General features: G+C 37.2%; 2 protein-coding genes and 1 long non-coding RNA gene across 7 annotated transcripts in view; 2 read left to right on the forward strand and 1 right to left on the reverse strand.

Annotated features, from left to right (window-relative positions):
• LOC120432354 (cation-independent mannose-6-phosphate receptor) overlaps positions 1-13,962 on the reverse strand; it is a 259,577-nt gene that overhangs the window by 185,503 nt on the left and 60,112 nt on the right. The window lies entirely within an intron of this gene.
• Positions 190-1,117, forward strand: LOC120412627 (uncharacterized). Its single transcript, XR_005604835.2, has 2 exons — positions 190-542; positions 606-1,117. It is a non-coding gene; the product is annotated as an uncharacterized LOC120412627 (long non-coding RNA).
• LOC120431391 (protein toll) overlaps positions 8,721-13,962 on the forward strand; it is a 37,435-nt gene continuing 32,193 nt past the window's right edge. Inside the window, exon 1 of the mRNA XM_039596544.2 lies at positions 8,721-8,776. The gene's annotated coding sequence lies outside the window, so the exon portion shown is untranslated. The remainder of the gene's footprint in view (positions 8,777-13,962) is intronic.

A 13,962-nucleotide genomic window follows, 5' to 3' on the forward strand; every position in this document is an offset into this window, starting at 1 on the left:
CAAGTGTCCCCGGGGATCAAGTCTCCCCACTCTCCCCTACTGATAAAAAACAATCTAACAACTCATCCATGAGTTGTTTTGTTACATAAAAGAAAGTTTAAAGTGGAATTCGAGATAAAATAACAACAGAAAAAATAAATTAAAAAATTTCGTACAACTAAACTGGCCACACTTTTTTGGCACGTCAAGGGCATATATTTATACAAGGTGTGCTCAATTAAAAAAAAACTAGCACGAAAAGCAGGTTTCAAGCAGATTTTGTAGATTTTTTTATTTATATACATTTACATATTTTTATTCGACGCAACCAGTATGCAATTTTCGGGTCACTTTAGTTTAGCAGTGCGCATCCAATAAATCCAATATTCGTGCTAATTATTTATTTCGCGCAAGGAATAAAGCACACCATGCCCTTGCTGGGACCCAAGATTTTGACAGTTCTGTTTTTTTTATCTTCTGCTGAGCTGTCGTGAAAATTGCTCGACCGTGCGAAGAAAATTTTAATCTAGAAAAATGAGAGAAAACCACAGGAAATTGCAATTGTAGGTATATTTTGTCATAATTAATTTGTATTGATTGTTCTCAAACGATTTACGTTTTACTAGGTCGTGGAGCGGATAGTGAAAACAACGGGTAGACCTCATCCGTCAGTGTGGGAACCACTCACGGAGCCAACGACTTTTCTGACCCACCCACCCCGATGATCACAATCTGGCCAGGACAGGAATAGCTGGATCGGGTTTCTCCCGGTTCCGCAGCCCAAGGAAGTGAGCTCTACACCGGTACTTCGCCATCAGTTTTACCAGGAACAGCTGATTACCGGACCTGATCGATGTAGTGCTATACCGCAACCTTAGGCCCGGATTCACAAAGCTGCTGATAAAGCGTGTTTACCGGCTCCGAGAGAAGCTCAAGCTGGAGTTCGGCATCTAAAGAATCAGGTTGATCTCAAACGCAGTCGTTGAGACCTTTGAAATCCGGATCGAAACCTCCCGGACTGATGGGACAGCTACTCACGCGCTAATTTTGTTATTTGTGGTCAAACATGAAAAATATTTGTTTATAAATGTTTAAATCAAGACTAGCCTGTTTCACTACATTCCGAGAAGTAAATTTATTTTCGAACAAAAAACATATTTTAAAATGCTCCAAGTATGGAAGAACATGTATTTATATCTAACGATTGATTTCAGTGTCTTGAAATATTTTTAACTACAATCATGTAGAAAAATTCATAACCGTAAGTTCGGTTCATTTTGGGATAAAAAAAAACTCGTTAAAATATTCATTTCAGGATGAGTTTCAAGTTTATAGTTTCAAAATTTTGAAATCATGGTAACAGGTAAATGAAGCTCTTTTCAAATGTTAGCAAAGTTATTTTTTCGTTCAATTGGTTATTTTGATTTGTTAGCAAAGTTTTTTCGACCACACAACTACCACTAAGCGATGTCACAAATACTAGTCAACCAATGACGTCACCAATGATCATCATCAAACTAACACAATCATACCTCACTAATACATTTACATTAATATTGCCTTCACGTTTCACCTTAATCCTTGAAACTAAACAATTGGTCTAACTTTCTTCAACACTATAATCATTACACCTGAAAGCCATTTTTCGACAAACGATCATTACATCGAATAACTCCTAATGAACTAATTTGTTTTTTTTTTTTCAAAACGGGTTAAGATAAAATGCATATCCCACTCACATTAAATGTGAAGTGTCATTAGAGCGAACTAAATGGACTTTTTGTTTACATTCAAGGTTTCGCGCTGTTGAAAAGTTACTACGTACTTTTATCTATTAAATACTTCAGCGTTTTTTTGCATATTTAAATTCGTTCAAAACAGTATTTTCACTGAACGACATTTCGTCGAAAGGTCATCTTGATTTCGTCAAATGAATGACATTATCAAAAAACACTTCAAATTCCTCGTAATTTATCACAATTTCAAAATTCAAATTATTACATAAAAAATCATTTTTGAAAAAAAAGTTATTTTGTAGAAATGTGAATGTAATTTCGTCGAAAGGTCGTTTTGTTGAACGAACCAGTTCACTAAAAAGCTTCTTTATCTTTTATTCATAAATGTTGCCCACCAGAAGATTAGAAAAGAAACACGATTCAACAAAAAAAAGTCATTCGACGAAAAAGCGTTCGGTGAAGTCACCCAATTCCTTACGCGATTCTTAAAACTTGAGTTTCAGATTTCACCGGGTTCACGCGGGTCGATGATTGAGCTCATTTTCTAAAACCCGCGGTGCCCTTTTCCGTAATTGAGAAGTGAGAAGATGAAGATAATGTGGCCCAAGATTACCCCCACGACTTGATGAACGGGGACCGGACATTGTCTACGACCGCAACTTGCGTAGAAATTGAAACGCTCTACCGCGTGCGCGTAGATCTTGCTCAAACCTTCGGATAACGGGTAGCTTGTAGAGTACGCAACGCGAAGAAGCGCAGGAAGATATAAAATTTAATTTCCTTTTCTGAACATGCACAAACGCTCTTCAAGCTGACGACGTCGAGATGGTGCAACTCAACCCAACAAGTGCACCGCACACGGAATAGCCAAATGGGGACTGATGAGGGCACGGAAGGGTTAGACCTCCGGTACAACTCTGTAGCAGTCCCTAGCTGTACTCTTTGCGGTTGACCAATCTACACTGTCTGTCCGATTCTCCGCTGGGAACAACTCGTTCACGTGACCGGCATCATCTGGAATGGTAACCGCTTCAGCAAAAAAAAAACAAAACCAGAAAGAGGAAAGAAAGAAACTCTTCTCGTTTTCCCCCCTTCTGTGCGATTCTAAATAATGGATCTCTTTTCGTATTAGATAGATGTGGAACCAAGTGCAGAAATTACTTCTGCTTCAAGTTCAACTTTCTAGCAAATAGTGAGAGAATGGAAAAAAGCGAAACACCCTCGCACCAACCCTGAAGGAACTGACTATGTTCCCGTTATTAGCATTACAGTGGAGCTGCTGGACACATGTAGCTTGAGTCGGTCGTCGCACACAGCTTGACTTCCAGTGACCGTTCTAACAGTGTTTTCGACCTGTGGGACTATGAGGTCATGGGTGGGCAGAATCACTGGTACAGAATACTACTCAAGTAGTACAGTAACACTGGCACATTTCCAGTACCCCACCAAAACGTAACGCCCATGACCGCATCCCAGTTTCAGCGCATCTTGGGCACGTACCTTCTCCCGTCCAACAACTGCACACTCTCTGGCAAGTGGATTCTGCGGTAATGTCACCGCCATCGTCGTCGTCGTCGCGGAAGTTCTGCAGACAAAGTTTACAGTGTTCCATTCATTTTCCCGCCGGTCAAGTGCGTGGGTGACCGAATCACGTCCCACCACCGCTGCACGCTAAACCACAACTGCAGTGTATTGTGGTGTGGTGTTTTCTACGATTTTTATGGTCCAAGTGAACCGAAACGATTTAACTGTTGCGGTAATAGTTGGGGAGATTTTTTAGACTCGAGGGGTCGCCGAACCTGTCTGGGAGAAGCTGTGACACGTGCGGAGCTTCAAAATCTGTCAAATCTCTGTTTTCGTGTGCGAAATTGAAGTGACGAAAATCCTCTCCCTTTCGCTTGAACAAATTTCAATTCCTCAATCACGTGAGCGCACCCGGTTCACGTGCGGCGTTTTTTAACCAATTTCAAACTCGTGCCCTAATCCATGCCGAAATGGATCAATGCCTGAGGCAGATTTCAACACGCACGCACGAAGTCTTCGGGCAGAAGATGCTATCTTCTCGAGCCTCGCACAGTAATCCGTCAGCTTTGCTCGAGAGGATTTTTTTGGGAAAGTTGCCGTCTCGTAATCCTGAGTGACTTGAGCCACGGTGGTGGATCCCATCTGTTAGATTGAGAGGGGGCGAGAGACAGTTGAGGCTCTCCTTAATTTTAAGCAGAATTGCACGGAAAAGTTTCAGAACATTCACAGAAAAAAAAATCATTTCCATTTTTTAATTTGTATGAAACTTCAAATCAGAAAATTTGCATCAACTAGAGGAAAGACATATGAAAATACACAAACTGGCACCGCTGCATTCTTATTTTTCTTAAAAAGGATAAGCACTGCAAGTGTTGAACTATCTCATTCTCAGTTTATTTTTAAAAAAATACAAAAAAATGGTGACTGTCACTGGTTTGTTTGTTTGTCATAGTCTAATACCTTCTTTAGAACCCTTTGAAAATCCACAAAAAATCTGAGGAAAATATTATTATTGAAAATTTTAATTTTCATTTAAAAAACTTGTAGATTAATTATAAACTGTTTAATAGTAGTTTATGCAACAAGTTGCAAAAAGAGGATTTTTTCAGCACGAGTCGTACATTTATCCAACGAGGTTCACCGAGTTGGATAAATACGAAGAGTGCTGAAAAAATCAAGTTTTGCAAAGAGTTCCATAGGGACTATCCATAAACCACGTGGACACTTTTTTAGGGATTCTCAACCCACCCCCCCCCCCTTCGTGGACAATTGTCCACACAAAAAAAATCTTTTTTGTATGGAGAGTGGACAATCGCCATACCACCCCCCCCCCCCTCCCCTAAAGTGTCCACGTGGTTTATGGATGGTCCCATACAACATATTTTGCAATTCAAAAAAACACACACTGAGTGAAATTTTATGTCAAATTTTTATGTATTTTGTCAATAAATCGTTTAAATCAAAAAAATGTTGAAAAGTGTTACTTTTCGAAACAAGTGCTGAAAAGTTCAACTTTTCAGCACCCATTTGAGTGCTGAAAAGTAGAATTTTTCAGCATTTATTTTGAAAAGTGTTGCTATTCGATTCTGTTATTTTTGGTATAGAAAAGTAGGCTATTTCGTCGTTCAAGAATGACAGGAAAAGTAAGTAGTTTCACGACGGAATTGCAAAAAAAAATATTGTAGGTACCTAGAACGTTTATTTCAACATTAAAAATAGGTCCAATAAAACTGATTTTTTTATTTAAATTTACCAACATTTCAATGCAAGGCATGGAAAATGCATTTTACATTCGTTTTGCAATCATTGGTTTTCTAAAATTCTATGTTTTAATGAAAATATTTTTGATGTGGAAAAAACGAAAATTCTCTAAAAATTCAAAATATTTTTAAGCAGTTCATACAAGTTTAAAATGATTTCAAACGCAAAGGAATGCACTTTGAATAGTTTTCAGTTGATTACACTTAAAATTACATTAAACTTTTTAAGTTTATTGGACAAATATTTATGGAAAAGGGGGAAAACTCAAACGTTGAAAAATATTTGCAACAGGCTTATTAAAACAAAAAGTATTTCCATGCATATTTTTAGCAACCAAAAGTCAGATGGTGAATTTGAAAAAGCATGGATTTAGTTTTTTGCCTTCTCCTCTTTTTTTCCAGGTTGCACGAAAATAAACATTATTTTAAAAAATATACAGTGACGTATTTTCTTACAATTCATCCTTTAAAAAGGTCACAAACAAAATTTTACCTTAAAAACATTTTTTGAGAATTTATTTTGAGTGATCTTCGATACCTTCCCGAAATTACTTTTTCATAAATTCGTAACTTGTCCAAAAAAAAATAATCCACTCAGTAAAAGAAATCATGGTAATATTACATGTTGATAGATTTTGTTTCAAAAAATCTGTAACTTTACATTGGGTCTTGGTGAAATCTTCATCAGTTTCTGTTTAAGTTTACACCATTAATTTAGGTAAAAATAAACAAAACTAATTTGTAAAATCCAATCTGTTTTGAAATTTCACATATGGTTCATAAATCGGGGTTGAATTACATCGAAACAGAGGTAATATTTAACCATCAAATGCTTAACCTTCCAAAATTCAACTTTTTATGACTGTGTACACAGTTGAAAATTGTGAAAATTTGGAAGGTATCAGTATGACTTCTTTTGTGAAAATTGTGTATTTTTGGAAGAATCAATATTACCTCTTTTATGATGTAATATTACCTCAAGTTAGACTGAAGAAGTGCCATTTTTTTTTTTTTTTTGGGAGGGTGATCCAGCCGCACATCGTTGATGTCGAAACCTCTAAACTGGGCCCTCGTCCTGTCACGTCCGTCAGTAGTCTTGTCGTACATTACAACTAGAACCAGATCTGCCAATGAATTAGTACACTTTGACCAAATAAACACTGACGCTGTATGGATCTGACTCTAGAATAAATGCACAGTTGTGTGTTATTCATAAGTCCAAAATGTTCAATTATTCATATAAGTCCAAATATTCATTTGCGGATAACTACCTAACTTGAATTGAATACAAGATTTAAAGCAACCTATCCGAAAGCTACTCTAATCTCAAATCCCCGACATTTTAATTATTAACCAAAAAAACGTTTCTTTTAAAACCTGTCTGGCTTCTTTTAAAAAAAAAATAATAACAGTTGATATTTTACAAGTCGTGAATTGAAAAAGAGACGACCATTTGTTCGTCAAAATTCCAGTAGATCCTCGATTCGCAACAATGGTCGATACAATCATAATCCGACAGTCGTTAGTTCAACAGATCAACGAATTTAGTCCGATATCATTTCACTATTGATTGATCGAGACTCTATGGAAATTTTGACAAATCAGAATGGTTTTTATGCTACTTGAATGAAAATCACCGATTCTGATAGAATTACTAAATTCACTGTTACTAATTTTGTCCCTAAATAACTAAAGGCAAAGTATAAAAAGTTGATTTTAACTATAAATCCTAAGTTCTACAAAAACTAAATTTTTAAAAACCCGCATTCTAACCTGACATCCACATTAAGATAGGGAAAAATCACATATGTAGCGGTTCATTGTACAAATGTGATATTTCCACTATCAGAGAACCTCCTTGTCTCGATGACAGCTTACCGGCCATCGATTAAGCCCTGAGACTACGCCAAAGTGGGTTCTCGCAGCATGAATTGGTGTCCATGTGTAAAAATGGAAGCTTCAGCAATATACTGAACACTTCGATTTTAATTCCACATCGAATCAAATCATACTCTTTGCCAAACAAGCATCAAACCTATGACACTCATTATGACAAAGCCCAGGGAAGTTAGACTGAAGAAGTGCCATTACCACGAAAAAGTGACAAAGTTCACATTTTTTGGATGGAAAATTACACATTCCCAGATGTAATATTACCATGATTTTTTTAACTGTACTGATCAAAAGCTGTAATTTTATAACAAATATGACAAAAAAGAAAATGAAAATGGTTAAAGTATGTCAAAATAACATTCCTAGAGCTTAAAAAAACAGTGGTTTTTGTTGTAAACAGTAAATTAAAAAATGGTGATATGGTAACAATTTATTAAGTTCTGATCATAGCCATAACATTGCCGCTGATACAAAATTGATCAAAAATAAGAAAAATTAAATTTCGAAGGATTACAAATTTTACAAACTTAAATTGATAATATTACATTTTGCGGAAACATTCCTCGATATAATATTATTATGGTTTTTACTAACTGTCCATAAATCTACACAGTAAAAAAACCATGGTAATAATACAACTAGGAATGTTGACAAATTTTGTGTCAGATGAAAAAATTACCCACACCAACATACACAAACCACAAAAAACATATAAATACACCCTTTACTAAAAAAAATAATACACATAACCAAACAAAAATCTAAATATCCTCTCTACCAAATATAACAACCTCCCAATTACCCAATATAAAAAAAAATATATATCCACACTAATTCCACATTAACCAATTTAACATTATATTTAACACCTAACACACAACACTTCAAATCCTTCTACCCTATAACTTATTATATACCCTTATTTCCACTCCATAAGCTATATATTATTATTTTATATTTCCCATCTCCAATATACAATCATCAACCAAACTTTTGAAATCTTCTAACAACCATTTTTTATAAATTCTATCATCTTTCACCAAACTATCCTAAAATTCTCCATCCCCCCCTATTTACATTATATTAAAACTACAAACTTCACTCATTCACCAATACTAATAAATTTCTTAACTAACCATTAATCTAAATAATTATTCACCATCATTACTTACAACTTCTTACCATCATCTTCCTCTAATCACTCTACATTCACAAACAAACTAATATCAAACCTACCATTACTTCATCATAACTTACTCTAAACCACCTCTCCCCCACCTATAATAATACCAATCCTACCCAACTTACTTATTTAAACAAAAAACAAAACACAACCCAAATATTTAATATTCAACTTATCATTATCAACTCTTTCCAATAATCTAAATACAACAACTAAACCTAACATTAAAACATCCATACTATTTTACACCAACCCATATATACCATACCCATATCTTTTCAAAAATTAACAACCTACTTACACAAACACAATTTTCTTTCATTATTTATCACCCTCCAAAACTTTCCCCCACCAAATTTCTTTAACCTATTTTATTCACTAATATCTTAAACTCTCCACAACTACACATTAAACCTACAAATTTTTATTACAAAACATATCTATAAACCAATTAAACACACACACACACCTTCTATATCTCCTACCATATACCTCTCACCCATACTCCTCTTACTTTCCCTCAATATATTCTCAACCCATTAAAACCTTATCCTCATCTACAATATAAACTTTATTCCCCCCTAACTTACTAAAATATTATATACTTCACATAAAACTAAAACATACATAATTAATTTACACCCTCACCAACTCAATCTGACGGAAACAACGATATCAGTCGCTGCCAGATCAACTAATCGGTGAGTAAATTTGGGAGAATAGACCGTTTAGAAACTTGGTTGACTACAAGGTGGAGATGCCCTAAATTTCATCATTCTGTGCCAATTTTAATAAAAATTATATATATTAATAAGCTATACCACAATACATTTTCATGTGATATAATTGTACAATAATTACGAATTTTAACAATTACACGGTGGAGATGCTCTTAATATTAAGGTGCAACTGAACAAATAGGTAAACACATGTGTTATGTTTTACACATTTGAAAGAATTGTTCTATGAATGTTTTAATACTTTGATAGCTACTTTTAGAAAGCTGTTCTGCTGGATAAAGTGGTACAGTTTTAAGCCCCAAGTGGTACAGTTAAGCAGCGCTTTCAGCGCCTTCACCTGGCTTAAACCAGCTTTTAGGCAACTTCTTTGCAACTTTGATCCAAATACTTTCGTTCCGAGAAAAACCTGCCGGCGCAGAGAAAGGCACCACCGATTCTCAGCTGTTGTTCAACGAGCTCCGCGAAATGGACGCCATAACAATAATAAACCGTAATCTGCAACTATTTATTTTCGCTCGCTCGCTCGGTCGGACTATCACGCTCTCTTTCTAGCCTTTGCTTTCTGCAATTCCAGCCGGTATGTTATAGCTGCTGCTGTCGTACTTATATTTTTTGTAGAGTTGCCTTTCCGCCTCAATTACCGTCCAGTTTTATGGCGTGCCGGAATAAAGTACAGCCGTTCTGGGCCACACTGTCTTATGGCGTCATAAGCCAGGGCTGGAACCGGGATTTCGGATCAGCCGGCGGACGCGCTTATCTGGACGCGCCTTCCGGACATTCATAGCCCCAAGATTCAACCCTGTTGCGCCGGAGAGAAAGAAGAAGATGAAAAAAAAAGTCACTTCTAATGTGCGTCCATCAGTTTTATGAACTTTACTCTCATTTTTGTTACGACCGCGACCGCTTTGGATATATGGCTTCGTCGCCGCGGTCACCGTCCGGCACCGGTTGCCCGGAGGAACAGGTTAATGTAATTAACCTGCTTTCTGGCACTAATTGAACTCCCGCGCCGAGTTCGGGCGCCCACCGGTATAACGGGAGGTCAACGTGGGAGATTTAGTTGCATCAGAAGAAGACTTGCTTTCAATTTTGATTATTTTTGCAATCTTCAATTTATTATTTCCAGGTGATACAGTTTGATAACAGACGATCTGAATTTATGTGCACCCGGTGAAGATGCTCTTAATGATAAGTTGCATCAGAAGAAAATTTTGCAAAAAGATCAAAAAAGGAAAATGGTACAGTTGTACTACACGTCTATACACCCAGAACTGGGCATCGGCAAACGAGAGGATAAAGAGCACGGTTCGGTAGTAAAATAATACTGTGTGCGGACTGAGAGAATAAATCCCAAAATTACCGAGAGTACTTTACTCATGGGTTCATCTTCAAAAAAAAAGTTCATCTATAAAAAAAAATAACGGTACCGAGACTCGAACCCAAGACCTTCGGCATATTGAACCGTGCCTTTGCCGTATGGGCCACCGTGGTTCGGTGATTAAGTGGCGGTCATGTTTCCATATAAGCCACTCAATAGGATGAACTGTTCCAATGAACGAATGAACACGCGAGAGATTCTTTTCGTGAGGACTATCCCCTCGTTCTTTAACTTTGGGTGTACCTCTTTAAATAATTTTCATTTTTGCACAAAAAAAAATCTATTCTGGTGTTAACAAGTACACGGTAAAGATGCTCTTTATAACAATAATTTTGAACTAAATTGAAGCTGTGAATACAAAGACACGAGTTGTTCCTTTTAATTCCGCTATATATTTTTAATATCTTGACAGATACGTATTTCGCCTACTACTTTCAGACTTCATCAGTGTTCTGTTTTCGACTATCTATTAAAAATATATAGCGGAATTAAAAGGAACAACTCGTCTCTTTGTATTCACAGTAATGCATTCTGCTAAAACGCTCAACCAAACCACAATTAAATTGAAGCATTTCCAGAAGAAATATTATTCAATTTGAAGCACATCAAAATATTTTTGCATTAAAATAAATTATCTTGCACACGGAGGATGTGCTCTTAATGATAAGTTGCATCAGAAGAAAAATGCTTTAATTTATTTGATTTTTTTTTCATCCTTTTGATCAAAGAAATTTGCAACATTGGCTGTACCAAAGTTTTTTTCCGAAAATACTCAAATTTTAATTATTTGCAATATGGGTATCAAACGAAGCGAATTTTTGTTAAAAACTAAAATTTTCACAAAATACCGTATTTTTCGAAAATACTCAATTTTTTAAATTTGCAATATGGGTATCAAACGAAGTGAAATTTGGCATGATTTTTCACTTTATGATGGATTTTTTGAAAAATTAAAAACTAAATTTTGTTTGCTTTTTCACTTTATTATGTTTTTTTTTGTAAAACAACAAAACACCGTAGTTTTCAAAAAAAAAAATTTTTTTAATATTATCAAAATAGTAATTTTATCGATTAACAAAATTAGCTATACCTCTTTAAATCATTTTCAATCTTGTAAAACAAAAAAACTATTTTGCTGTTAGCAAGTACACGGTAAAGATGCTCTTAATAACAATAATTGTGAATGTTTGAGGTGAAATGACCCATATATTGATCTACTGAACCAAATAAATTTTCTGAGATCGATTAGAACACGGTGGAGATGCTCTAAACGTCAATTCGAGTGTAAAAATGCTCCTTATAACCTCTTATAACGGAAATAGAACAGGTCAATGTAGCAAATCTATAGCTAAACCATCAAAGAAAGAAGAATTGCACGGCTCTTCGCTGCGCGCTGCAAGTTCAATTATTCACGCGTGTTCTGGTACCTCCCCAGGTGTGAAAGAACCAAGACGTGGTGCAGAAGAATTCGAAAGCTCATGTAAGAATACGGATGAATAATGCAGCAACGCTCAGAGCATAGATTTGTTCTCCCCGGAGGAGTTCCAACAGAAGGAGGGGGAAGCGGGTCCCGTTTGGATGGAACAGTTACTTTCTTCCTCTTCCCCGGTGGGACCCGGGGTGTGGCCGGGCGGACAAGGAGTACAAATTACATAGAGCTGGCTGCATTTTGCTGTTCAATGCACGGCCGCTCTCCTCGTACTTCTCCGACAAGCTCATGTCCTACAAGCTCGGATGTTTGTTCGTCCGTGTTTGAGCGGAGAATGTTGCGTTTCCCTTCTTTGAACAAGATCTGCATAGCTGGACCCTGGGAGTGGTACAGTTGCGGAACGTGACAGTATTAACTTGGGGTAGTTTTGGTGTTCAGGTGCAACGACTCAACGGTAATACATTGGAGTGGAAAGTGCACGCCAAATGAGCTTAGTTCTGGGCCGTTGACATTGTTGTTGGTTTTAGGGAAAAAGAGAATTGTACCAGCAACAGAGTGGTACAAATAAACAGACATAATTATAAGTATTGTTGTTTGGACTTAATAAGTTATTACAGGTAAGGAGTTATGATGTGATAAAGAAGAGCAGTCAACTTTTGAATGATGTCTAAAAGATATATATTTTTAATTTTTGAAGTGGTAAAGTTCTCTGTAACGAAGCTCTTCTAACTAATGCTGGTCAGTAAATCGAATCCTCTCACATTAGCTTAGTAATTAAACCCCAAAGAATGAAGAACCTATGGATCCAAGCTCTCCACATAACAGTAAACTCTATACAACAGCCCATCCAGGGGTTCTCCCCAGAGACTGAGACCGCAATCCCAGAGTACTACACACTCGCACATGTGCTCCATTCAATTAATTCCAGCCTTGCGATGTCATGTCCAGAGAAGAGGTCTCATTTTTTGCCCCGCGTACCCCGGGTCTGGTGTCGATAGCAGCAGTACGCACGCCACATACTCTCCAATGTATCGTAATCGTTAAAACCGGTCATCCAATAAATGACCATAAACCGGGCGCAGACCCCCGACCAGGACACGTGTGTTCTGCTGACCGCCCCGGTACAGATTCTACCGCAAAAGTTCCTCCCTCGTCGGCTTGGTACACACACACACAGTTTTAATTGTGTAATTTTGCTTAAAACAATACGACCTGGACTTAATCCAGGTCCGGGGAACATACACACAACATACGCCACTGCGAGCCGGAGCCTGAGCCTGAAGTATGCTTTCAATTTGAAAAATCTGCAATCTCATTGAAAGGAGGAGCGAGAAGAACGTCGTCGACGAAAGCCGTAGAAGGTATTTTTCGCAAACACACAAAAGTCGAAAGCCCTGGCCGCAACGAAATGAAAACCTGAGGCCCTGAGAGAAAGACGAGAAGGCTTATATTAGCTGGGGTAGGGTAGAGGGGTCGTTGGAGGAACGCAGGGCTGCGAGACGTGATCCAACAACACAAACCGGTGCTCCAAGTAGACCACAGAGAGAGAGGTAGGCTCTCACCATAACAGGTGAGTCATCGTCGGTGGTGATTTTCTGCCGTTTGGAGAGCTGGTTTTGTGCAGCTCGAGTTTGCAACTCGACACGAATTTAGAGTTTGGTTTGGGTTTCAAAGTAAAGCCAACCGGGTACAACTGTGTGTGTGTGCTTTTCGCAATAGTTATGATTGGCAGTACCGATTTGGAAGAGGGGAGAGGGGAGGGGGACTATGTTCAACTTAGACTTGTTTGTTTGTTTTCCAACAAGAAATCTTGCCGAGTTGTAACCACAGCGCTGCAGCTGGTTCGCCAAAAAGTTGCATGTGAACTTTGGTGCACCGCCGGTAGGGATGCTCTTAAGCGCTATAACAGAAATTTTAAAATGTAATTTTTAAGAGATACTGTTTCACATAAGTTTCTGAAGTTAATAACTACACGGTAAAACTCTCAACCTTTTCTTCAGGATACTTTTTTTACATTCCAAATTTCAAAATATTTTTCATAAGAAACTTGCAGCTTGAATAACAAACCGTTAGAGATGTGTTTCAATGTTTTGTTACCGTAACTGAAGTGACATTGATAGAATTGAAATTAAATAGTGTGGATAAGGTTACAGATGTAAAGAAACAGTTGCATTGAAAATTGTAATTTTAAAATTTGTGATGAAAATGTGGTAAAATAAACGAAGTTAACTTTATAGCTGTCGGCCACTATTGCTAGTACCAACCACTAGTGTCTTCCTTTTTATCTACAAGGACTTCGCCGCTCTGGGCTCCTAAGTGTTTGAGTACGGCACGGAGCGA

This window comes from Culex pipiens, chromosome 1 (genome assembly GCF_016801865.2).
Source record: "Culex pipiens pallens isolate TS chromosome 1, TS_CPP_V2, whole genome shotgun sequence".
Lineage (NCBI taxonomy): Eukaryota > Metazoa > Arthropoda > Insecta > Diptera > Culicidae > Culex > Culex pipiens.